General features: G+C 46.8%; 1 protein-coding gene across 1 annotated transcript in view; it reads left to right on the top strand.

Annotated features, from left to right (window-relative positions):
• SPOCK1 (SPARC (osteonectin), cwcv and kazal like domains proteoglycan 1) overlaps window positions 1-12,164 on the top strand; it is a 493,086-nt gene that overhangs the window by 327,956 nt on the left and 152,966 nt on the right. The window lies entirely within an intron of this gene.

Below are 12,164 nucleotides of genomic sequence, written 5' to 3'. Positions count from 1 at the left end.
TCATTTGCAAGTATCTTCTCCCATTTAGTAGGTTGCCTTTAATAGCTTCATCTCCCATTCAGGCAACCTACTGCGTGGGAGATAAAACTCTTTTTAAAAATTCTGTAAAATTTAGAATCAATAAATTTCACAAAAACAAGGACATCATTCTCACTCCTTTAGTGAAAGAAATGTTGCAGCCATTATAGTATCCAAAGATGATTATCTCCCTGCTCTTTTTTACCTGCTGGGTACTCAGTATTTATTGCTAAAGAATGAAAATGAAAGATTTTACTCCTTGTGTTTGTTCCATGTTTGTCTTAGGAAACCTCATAGGTGCTTTCTCATTATTTATTGTTGCATCTGTCTTCCGTGTGTAGTTAAGACCTGATTTATATTTTATATTAGGAGTATAGGCTTTATCTTAGGGTAATGTAATGGAGGTAATTGGCCATTGAGGGGCACACTGGTGAAGAGAAAAGCAGACAAGAGAGCTGGTTGTGAGCAAGGTTGGAACTGTGAATTGCTTAGTTGATTTGGATGCACATGGAAAAGTATTTTAGCAGTTATTGAATAAGGTGGGACACAAAAACAAAGGAACAAGAATACACAAGACTTAAATGATACAGATTTACTGAATCCTGCATTGGGAGATAGAGCCATTCTTCTCTCAGTTTGAAGCACTTTCTAATAGCTTAGAAGGTGCCCAAAGAAATCCCTGTTCCAATCAGCACTAACTTTGTCATGACTGCTTCAATGTTATCAGTTAAGGAATGGAATTTAATAGCCTTGGGAACCATCCCACGGAAGCAGAAATGAATCTGCCCTAATTGGAGAAAGAAAGGACTTGGAAATGTGTAGTCTCCAATTACCATTTATAAATCTGGAGCCAAGTGTTTCTAAAAAATTAAGAGTGGGAGGGATGAAAGTAATAAAAGCTTTAATTTTGATATTCATACCTAGGGAGCCACAAATGCTTTGTAACTCATTTGTAAATCTCACCCAGTGCTTGGCACATTGATGGCTCTCAGAAAAGCTTTGGATTATGCAAGGTCAATTCTCTGAAAAATCCTGGGGCCTTTCACCAGTGGGACTGAGATCCCTGGGAACAGATGGCATGGGGAGTCTGTTTCAGGGGGCGTGGGATGCCGTTTTGATTAACTAGCTTCATCTGGTCCTGCAAGAATGAACAATTTGCTTATGTAAGTTCTTTGTATGTACTTTTACTGCTATTGATTTTCCATCTTAGATATCAGTACCCTGGAGAGCTCTCCACTTCATTCTTAAGACCTTTCAAACTTGATAAACACTTTCAACACTTCTGAAACTTTTCCACCAAACATCTATCATGAGATTCAGGGGACTGAACCTATTGTGAGCATATACGTTTTTGGAATCTCTTTATACAAATTTATATGAATTTTGTATTATATCCTATAGTAGATCAGTGATTTCCTTAATATTTTAAATAAGTTTTAAATTACCCCCTAGTAAAATAGATACTGCAGGGATATTCACTATAGATTTGCATTCTCCTTGGCCCATTATACTCTGAGAGGCAAGACCTAGGTTAGATTTTGGAAAACAAGAAAAAAGAGTCCTGGCTGTGGTACACATAGGGTGTGGGACTGTTTTGCCTTCTTGCACTGATTGCTGGACTTGCAAGGGAGGTGGCCAGTGAATGAACATCACGTTACCTCACTAGAGCTCTGGACTGAGGTTCTGCTTCTCAGAATGTCACATCACGGAAGTGACTGCCTCCTCTCAGGCTCTTAGAGGTCATTTGAACATCTCTGTGTCTAATTTGGGGCAAGATTTCCCTGCAGACTTTATTATTCTGGTTTCAGTTAACACCTGTCCTTGCCAAGCTTTATAAGACAGGGCAGAAGCAGTCAGATGGACAGCCTCTGGCTATGGATTGGAAAGCACGAACCTTGGGCACAAAGCCTGTCTTGCTAAACCCTGCTGCCCATTTATACCCAGCACACCTCATGTTATCAAGTTCCCTGGACTCGTGCCCTTGTCTGCTTGGATCAACAGCATCTGCCAGATTCTTCATCCTTAATCGTTGTTTTTTTCCCCCCTCACATTTTATCAGTGTTGCCTGAATGTAGGCCTTAGAATACCTTAAGACTCAAATTCCATGACTTTCCCGTAGAGACTTTTCAAAGCCCAAAATACCTTCTCTCAAAACAAACAGAAAAAAGACTGTGACCATGTAGGTTTATTGAGTTTGTTCTTAGTGCATGTAGCTTAGAGAAAAAAAAAAAAAAAGTTTTTTCAGTCTTCATTTCCAGACCTAATAAGCTCTGAGATGACACAAGGCAGAACACAGCTCTGCTAGAGATACCTGAACTCCTTACTTGTCATATGGTGGAGTCAGCAGTGCTGTAGATCTGGGTACGCAGCCAAAGTTTTCTGGATAAAGGAGCCCCTGAGCTTGAGGTTCAAAGAGAAATGTTGAAGTTTCTTCTTGTACAGATGAGTCTCCCATTTGAAATTGGTAGGGCTGAACAGCACTGTAGCTCCAGGATCTTTTTTAAATTAAATTTAATTTAATTAAACTCAATTTATTTTTCATCACAGTAAGTGTATTCTTTAATCCCCATCACCCATTTTACCCATCCCGCCTCCCACTTCCCCTCTGGTAAACATCAGTTTGTTCTCTATAGTTGAGAGTCTATTTCTTAGTTTCTCTCTCTCTCTCTTTTCTTTGTCCCTTTGTTTTGTTTCTTAAATTCCACATATGAATGAGATCATACGGTATTTGTCTTTCTCTGACCTCTACTGTCTCCTCTCTAGCTTCATCTATGTTGTTGCAAATGGCAACACTTCATTCTTTCTTATGGCTGAATAGTGTTTCATTGAATGTGTACACCACATCTTCTTTATCCATTCATCTACCAGTGGACACTTGGGCTACTTCTATAGTTTGGCTATTGTAAGTAATGCTGCAATAAATATAGGGCTGCATGTATCCTTTGAATTAGTGTTTTTGTATTTTGGGGTAAGTATCTAGAAGTGTGATTACTGGATGATAGGGTAGCTCTATTTTTAATTTTTTGAGGAAGCTCCATACTGTTTTCCAGAGTGGCTACACCAGGTTGCATTCCCACCAACAGTGCCAGAAGGTTCCTTTTTCTCCACATCCTTGTCAACACTTGTTTCTCGATGTTTTTTATTTTAGCCATCTGACAGGTGTGAGGTGGTATCTCACTGTGGTTTTGATTTGCATTTCCCAGATGATGAATGATGTTGACCATCTTTTCATGTGTCTGTTGGCCATCTGGATGTCTTCTTTGGACAAATGTCTCTTCATGTCTCCTGCCCATTTTTTTGACTGCCCTGGTATCTTGAGTCTCTGAAATGCCTAGGGTTCCTTGCTCTTTGTGTATATCCACTTTCCGTATTTGAAGAGCAAGCTGAAAGGGTGGTGAGGATAACTGAACATGCACTATGTGTCAGGCCCTGTGCTGGGCAGCGTTCATGCATGATGTCATCAGATCCTCACGATACCCAAGTGTAGTAGATCTCTTTGTCTGCATTTGAATCCTAGAGAGTGAGTAACCCATTTGGACCACAGAGGCAGGGAGTGGCATAGTTGTGCCTCTCCTCATACACTCCTTACCTCTTTGATCCAAATCTCTGGGTGCTCTTCTTCTAGAAAGACTAATTTGTGTGTGTGTGTGTGTGTGTGTGTGTGTGTGTGTGAAATTTGTGCAGTTTCTATATTTCTTACTTGGTCAACTACTGGGACTGCTGAATCATGACAGAGTCATGTTCACCAGCACAAAGGAGTTCGTTGTTTGTGAAAAGCTGCATGTTTTATAGGAATTTTAAGTGTATTAAAATGAAGTATAGGTACCAAACACAGACTTACTGAGCTACAAGACTCTTGTAAGTATACCCTTTTCTTGGACATACTTGATTTTTATTGTGCTTTTTATGTCTTCTTGTTTCCCTAGGTCATAGAACCGGTCTTAGGTATTTTCAGTAATTCTGTCTCCTTTGTTCAGAAATGTCTTATGAATAATTTCTGCCAGTTACCATGAAGTAGAACCCAATGGCCTTTACCATTACGGTGTGTTAATGAATTCTGGCCATTCTGATGGATGGGAAGGTCAAGACTTCCCTGTGGTTGATGTCTTGTCCCTCCACCGAGAACTGAGGTAATGCTCAGGTCCTATTGCTTGTGCTGCCCATCCCATCCCATGTTGCCTCCACGTGTCATGCATCTCCTCGTCAGTGATATGGGCCATAGATAGGCTTCACAGAGCACCTCACAGAGGGCTCAGTCGGGTAAGCATCTGCCTTCGGCTCAGGTCATGATCCCAGGGTCCTGGGATCAAGTCCTGCATCAGGCTCCTTGCTCAGCAGGGAGCCTATTTCTCCCTCTGCCTGCCACTCCCCCTGCATGTGGGCTCTCTCTCTCTGACAAAGAAATAAAATCTTAAAAAAAAAAAAAAAAGAATACCTCACAGAAGGAACCACAAGGCTCACCTGGTCTGTGTTGTTTTTCAGGTCAGAGAGAACATTATGTTCCCTGGGTATGAGCATCACCTTGAAAAGAAACTTTGACTTTCATATTCATTGTAAAAGTAATATAAGCTTACTCAGATGTCCAACATTCTGGCTTTGCCTTCTGATAGTACAATGTTTTCTTCATAGTAAGAAGTTCTTTTGGGAGAGATCCTAGAGGTGACATGATTCTTGGGGGAGGGGGACAGAGGGGTTCAACATGCTACTGCTTAGTACTATAGTTGTCACCTTTATCCCCATCAAAAGCTGTTTTCATGAGTGGCCTAGTGGCTCTGAGCACCAGCTTTGGTGTGAGACTCCTTTAGTTTCAAGTCCAGACTTAACCAGCTATGAGACCAAAGACAATTACCATTTCTGTGTCCGTTTCCTCACTGGTAAAGTAACACCGAACTGATCTCTGCATCCGTCTCTTCATTGGCTAGTTAGAATAACAGTACATTACTCTACAAGTTGGCATATGTCACTGTTGCCATGGTCAGCCCCCTAAATGGATGCTGCATTATATAATACTCCCTCTTTCCCTTTCTTTCCACTTAGTTCTCCCACCTGCTCCCCTTTATCCTCTTTCCCCCATCCCACTTTTGTAGGGAAATCAGTTTTTTGGCAGAAACGTAGAGTGAGGGTGCTTGTTTTTACTGTCTGAGAGCACCTGGGGAACAGAGGAAGGTATAGGATGATAGCTTTGAGAAGGGGGGATTGGCTGGCCATGCTCATAGAATTTGTTGGCTTCTGATTTTCCGGAACATATTTCCACTGCTGCTCTAGTAGACTTCTCTTCATGCGTTCTTTTCTAATGATCAGGACTTGTGTATCAGCCATGTTGGACTTACCAGTGGTTGCTTGTAATGTCTTGTTTTGCACATGACTTGAAAGGCAAAGCCCTTTCTAGCCAGGCATGGGGTGTCCTTAACTTTTATGCCTCGGAGGTAAATTCCAAATGCTCACGGGGCTGGACACTCGCTCTTGCTCCCAGCAATGGTCATTACTTCATTGTTGCCTTGCTGCAGGCAAAATTCTCTAAGAAGCAGAGAGGGCTTTTTGCTGGTGATGTTTGTAAACCCATCGGTGACAGGCTGCGGCAGCGGTGTTGGCCCGGGGGCATAGGGAGTCTGAATTCATTCACAGGTTATGCAGGGCAAGCCCCAGGAGGGAGAGGGCAGTGGAGAAACCGAAGGTCCTGCTGTGTGAGTGGCTGGAGGCTAGGACTTTGTAGACAGAGGGACTTCTTAAGGCCAGCAGGAGAGCAAAGGGAAAGAGATCTCCTTTAGAAGCAGCTAGATCTGGTTTTGAGTACTGGCTTGGCCATTTATTAGCTGTGTGGTGTTGGGAAGTTACTTTGCCATTTCAAGTATTTTAACTTGCTTTTTCACTTAATTTGTTATAAACATCTACCTGTGCTAGTACCTACCGATCTACTTCCTCTTTTATAATAGCCGGACAAGATTTCATGAAGGGATGTCCTGTAAGTGAGGTCACTGTTTCCCTGTAGATGGTGATAGGGGCTGAATGTTTTGTATGCTGAAGCCTTAACCCTCACTGTGGCTGTATTTGGAGGCAGGGCCTCTAAAGAGGTAATGAAGGTTAAATAAGATCATCAGGGTAGGGCCCCGTACCTATGGGATAGGTATCCTTATAAGAAGAGACATCCCAGAGCTCCCTGGCTTGCTCTCTGTGTGCACTGAGAAAAGGCCACATAAGGACAGAGTGAGAAGGTGGCTGTCTGTCTGCCAGCCTGGAAGAGCTCTCACAAGAAACTGACCATGGTGGCAACTTGATCTCAGATTTCCCTGCCTCCAGAACTGTCAGAAATAAAACTCTGTTGTCCAAGTCACCCAGTCTCTGGGGTACTTTGTTAAGGCAGCTCAAGTAGGGTAAAGAAGATGGCCATTCAAGTTGCCGATGATTTTCCCTTACCGTTGACCATTACGATGTACATTTTTGCCTAACGTGTTGACTTGCTGGCTCACACGATATTTCTTTTTTCTCTCCTTTCCTTTTAATACTAAAATTTTCCTATATACCAAAGAGTTGAGGGAGTAATATAATAAACTCCTGTATACCCATCCACCATTATTTAAAATTGTTAGCATTTAGGGTCTTGGCAGATTAATTGCCCTCCAAAAAAGACTGTTTCAAGCTTATACCACCCTAGCCCCTACCCCCCCCCCCCCACGCAGTGTAAGAGAGGATGCTTTTAGTCTAAACACAGAAGAGAGTTCTTAGGTCCTTGGTTTGAAGGGGAAAGAAAATAACTCTTCTCAGGACGGGTACCTTTGGTCAGATGCGGCCATTCCCCCATCCTTGGGCATACACGCTCAGCCGTCTGTACCACTCAGCTGCCTGGCTGACTTAGCCGCATAGCCCGTGGGCCCCTTTGTTCGGCCTCTGATGAACACGGCCGGTGCTTGCATAGAAAACTGAAAATGGTGACAGAGGTCTTCCCAACGGCCATTCTTCTCTGGTTCCAGCAAAAATCTGTAGGCGGAATCTTCTCTTTTGTATTCCGTGAGGCTCTGTCGTCAGCTAGTGAACAAGCCCCTCCGGAGAGGAGAGGGGAAGCCAGATGCATGCACAGGTTACCATGGGGACAGACAAGCTGTAATAAATGTTTGGGATCTTAGCTTGACGAGGTTTTAGCAGTTTGGAGTAATTTCTTTGTCATCCATCCATTAAGTCACTCCTAATGAATCACCGGGAGCGTCGGCTCTTCAGATGAACTGCGGCTGAGCATGATGCGTGCAGACAGCGGTCTGAAAAGCAACGAGGAGACAACACACATTCATTAATTTGTCAACTTTTTGTACATTGAGTGGCCTCTTGTCTGCGGAAGTTTCCTGGAGTTAACGGTGTGGCCCACAACTTCAATGGCTGTTTTAGACCATGTCTTGGCTCGTTCGACTCAGTGGGTAGGCTTGTTGCCTCCCAGAATCCTGTGTGGCTTCTGTCCCCAGAGGTTCCTCACAGGAGGAAAGGGGGCTCTAAGAGCTGGCCACAGAGACCCCCACCCTGAGACCCCTTCTTATTTGGAGGGCGCAGCTTGTCTCTTCTTACCAAAGTCCTACTTTGGCTGAAACAGGTGTACCCCCTCTCCACTACGTCAGCGTGGGAGGATGCTCCAGAGGTCACCGGCTTCTGCCATGTGTGTCTCGCTGTGGCATTTGGAGGGCCGTGGTCCTCTGGAGTCCTCCCCGTGCTTTCAGGGCCCTTCCTGGTGATGCTGCCACCCCCTCGCGTTGTATCACATACCACCCCAGCTCCAGCCTGTCAGGAGCCCAATGAGACACTTCAGTTCCCCAGACTTGCCTTGATTTCTCTGGGAAGAAAGGCACCTCCTACCTGGAATGTTCTTCTTCATCCCATCACCTGGCTTGAACCCATTTTCTATAGGCGTCTGTCAAGGTAGTCTTACCCCCAAAAGGCTAGGTGAGGTACCGTGCCTTCTCCCCTCACACACTGAGCTGCTCCTCCTCTTGCCTGTCCTCCCTGTGGAGCTGTGAGCCCCGGGAGGCCAGCATGCGGTCTTGTTCCCTCTGGAGGTGCCAGCCTCCAGCCTGCACAGAACAGAGGCTCTGTGGGTGTTACTGGGGTACATCCAAGTGTGTGTCAGTGCCCCAGGTGACTCTCAGGGACTCTGTGGCCCTCCCACAAAATGGAACACGCCCTCACTCAGTGGCTCTGAGGTGGTCTCCAGCTCCACTCTCGAAGGGGTTACGGCCCTTTGCCCATGAGTTTACGGGATGCCCACTGACAGCGAAAAGGCTTGGTTCTGGATTTGAAAAATCAATGTAGCTAATTAAAAAGTAACTCGAACTAGAAAACAAGTTTAGAAACAATTAAGATAATTAAAATACCACGACCTTAATTGAGACCAAGCAGTGAGCTTAAAAACTAAAATGAATTAAAATAAAAATGACACGAAGCCTGTAATGAACTTGCTTTTGAATTCAGTGTTTCCCAGCTTACCACATCTCTCTCAAAATTAGTTTGTTCTCCTTTTCTTCTTGGGAAAAAGTTTCTGTAAAAAGCATTAAATGAACTAATTGGACATGTGTTCTGTGCCAGTGGACCCTTGACTGGTGCTGGGGGTTGGGCAGGAGAGGTGAAATGGAGCTCTCGTCGGTGAGCGCTCTGTGTCAGGGACGCTGGCCTGGTGTGGTCCTCAGAAGTCCTGCGGGCATCGTGAGGGGAGCAGTGCAGGGGTCCGGGGCTCTGCTGTCTCGCGGGCAATGCTGTATCCTGTTGCCAAGCGTGTGGTGGGAGAGAGAGAAACTTGGGAGTAGAGGCTCCCGAAATCATTAGCCCCTTGATAAGGAAGCTTCTAGGCCTGCTCCCGGTTATCACTCACACTCAGCTCGCTCTCCCTACCTCCTTCCTTGCACAATCTCCCTGCCCCTTATTAAAGGGCCTCTCAAATGCCACTTATTATTCTGATCTGTTATCATTCCCTTTAGAAAGTGGAGCACACAGCCCTCTCCGCTGTGGCTGTCGGCTGCTCTCCAGTGTCACCATGAGCCTGGGGGCTGCTCGGAAAAGCACAACTGAGAGGTCGCATTTTTTTTTAATGTTTTTTTATTATATTATGTTAGTCACCATACAGTACATCCCTGGTTTTTTATGTAAAGTTCGATCATTCATTAGTTGCGTATAACACCCAGTGAGAGGTCGCATTTAAAGGGATATGACACACACCCTTCACCTTCCTCATCCCCTCTCAATCTCAGCGTTGCTGTTTTTCAGACACAAAATGCACCGTGGTGATTAAATGAACACTGACAGCTTGATTTATTACTGTTTTGTTGTTCTGCAAAGTTCATTTACTCAAAATAATTCGCATACATGTTTGAAGTATTCAGACCCTGGTAATTAATTTTTAGCAGACTTTATTTCTATATGCAAATTGTTAAGTATGTGTATGGAGTTAAGGGACTGATTGTTTTGTTTGTTTTGAAGGTATGTTGGCTTCGAGAATGGGAGGAGCGTGATCTCTATAGTAGTTAGCCTAATGGTAGCGTGCCACGTGGCAAGGCTGCAGAAAGAGAATGGACCAGAACAGGAGTTTGTGGAGTTAGCTGGAGGGTTACTGCATTCAGAGGGAGCGGGCACCTCACATTCTCCGGAAGCCCTGGGGCTGTGTGAGGCCCGTGGGGGCAGTCCTGCATGGTCCGTCCGGCATGGGTACACCAGATTCCCTGGACCCCCCTTACTTAGATCCCTTGAGTCTCTTTCTGCCCTGAGGACGTCCCAAGAACCCAGTGCACTTGGGCTCTCTACTAGGTGCGAGGTGCGGCCCCACAGTCAGCTCCTCAAAGGACACCCTAGGTGATTCTCAGGCTGCCAGCCATTGAAGGTGAGGAGTTTGCTTTCTGGAGTCAAACGACCGGGTGTCCCATTGCCCTCTGCACCTCTCCCATCGGTGACTCCTCTTTAAGACCTTCATTTGTAAAATGGGTGCGTTAATAGCAGCCACCACTTTAGGTAGTTTTGAGAATTAAATATGGTAATCCAATTATAGGGCTTGGTTCTTGCCTGCATGTCTGGAAGCAGTGGGTAAGTGTTAAGCAGTCCTTGTTATTATGAAGGCTTCTTTTTCATTCTGGGGACAGAATGCTCGAAAAATGAGCAAACACCTACGAGGTACATAATCTATACCAAGTCTGTTTCAAGTACTCACAAATATTAACTCCTGTGGTCCTCCTGACAACCCAGGCAATAGCAGATGGCATTCCCCCCCCCCCCCCCCCCCCCCCCCGTGTAGAAGAGGCAGCTGAGGCGTGAGTGAGCTGCAGAGCCGACATTCAAACTCAGAAACGCTGGGCCTGGAGCCCGCTCTTCCGCACTCCGCGTGGCTTGCTTTGTTGCCCTGAGATGGCACTGTCCATGGCGGACACTGTCCACGTCCAGCAGTGTGGACGTGGATGTTTGTGGGGTTGCCTACAGAAAGGGAACCCCAAGTCCGGCCCTGAAGCTGGTCACGCAGTACTCCAGATTCTGCTATCCATCACCTTGTCGGTTTCCACCGCTGCCGCACACTGCGGTGACAATCCCTGGGGCTCTGCAACACTGAGCACCTGTCAGGGAAATGCCAAAGCTGGTACTTGGCGGGGGCTGCCTGTGGTCTGGTCCCCGAGTTTCTGGAGCTCCATAGCGTCTGACCTCCTCCCACGGTGAGGAGGGGCCGCGAAGGATTGGCGTGGTTGTCATTAGCGGTCATCCCAGTCATTTTGCAGGTTGGCTTAACTTTGCGTGAGTCTTGGAAAGCAAGTCTGAGTTGGCTGGGCAGCCACTCTGGGGTTGGGGGTGGCACACACTGCCCAAGGAGAAGGCCAGTGGCCTGAGGCCACACCAGCCTCCTGGCTTCTCATGTGGATGTCCCCAGGACCGACAGTATTCCACCTAGGACTGGGAAGTCCCTGCTGTGAGTTTCCGGAATGCCCAGCCTTGGGGAACTCTGAGAGCAGACCCAGGCCCCCCTGCCATTCGCTGGCCAGATGCAGCCCTCAGCTGAAGAGTTCAAAGCGAATGCCCTGAGCCTGGGGCTTGAATCAGCCTCTTTTCTCGTCCTGCAGCTCATTTCCCTCTGCTAAGCTTCAGGCAGCCAGGCAGTCCTTCGGGGACTGGGCTCTGCCAGTTGACTCCCCTGGGACTGGGACCCCGGGCTTGTTGCTGACTTGACTGGCCTAAAAAATGCACCTGCCTGTGTCGAGAGCAGGCTGGAGCTGCTGCTGCTGAGGAGGGCGCCTCCCCGAGCTGTTCACGCAGCACAAATGCCTCCGGCTGCTGCGTGTTCCGATCCCCTGAGATAGTGCCCGCAGCCATCTGACGAAGGTGGTCTTGAGACTTTGGGCCTGCGTGAGCTGAGAGGAATCAGGACTTCTCTAAGCACGGGGGTATCGTGGTCGCCAAGGGACCCAGACGTGACAGGGACGATGGCATTTCTCACGGCAGGTTTGCTGTCCCTGCTCGGGGTGCCAATTTGTGTAACCAGATATCTGTGTGGGGAGGACATGGGGAAACGTCACCTCCTGTGGCCGTGGAGAGAAGTTATGAAAGATTTACTGCCGAAATAGGCTTTGGGCCTGGAGCTGGGAGATGGCACAATTGCTTTTGTTTTGCGGAGAATTCCCTGCGGCCTCTTCTCTGCTACGAGCAGCTGAGGAGCGTGTGTGTTTCCGAGCTTGTGGAGCTCTGATGAGCCCAGGGCCTGCTGCTCAGCCCATTCTGGGAGACATTGCGGTTGACGAACTGCTGTGGCGGGAGACCCTTTCTCCACTGCCTGGGTTGAATCGACATCGCCTCCCTGCCCCCCATCCTTCCCACACTGACTCATCGGGTGGAGTGTCTTGCGGTGGCCCAGACGTGCCTCCCTGCACTGGCGTGCCCTGGTCATCGTGCCTCGATTGCCCCCACACTCTGCCCCTCCTTCAAGATCCAGTTCACGTATTAATACTTCATTAATCCGTGCCCCAGAAATTGATCTCTCTTTTTCTCTTGAGCTCTGTTATCATTTCATATGCCCGTCGGGGCCCTTATCTCCTCCCACCTCGCACAATAAATATTTATGTGTCAGCTTGTCCCCCTCCTTATTAGATCAGAACTTTGTGGGGCACAGAACGGTCCTGCGAGTCCTCAAGTTCTTCACAAAATTT

This window comes from Ursus arctos, unplaced genomic scaffold, assembly GCF_023065955.2.
Source record: "Ursus arctos isolate Adak ecotype North America unplaced genomic scaffold, UrsArc2.0 scaffold_5, whole genome shotgun sequence".
Taxonomy (NCBI): domain Eukaryota; kingdom Metazoa; phylum Chordata; class Mammalia; order Carnivora; family Ursidae; genus Ursus; species Ursus arctos.
This window is presented reverse-complemented; position numbering and strand designations above follow the sequence as displayed.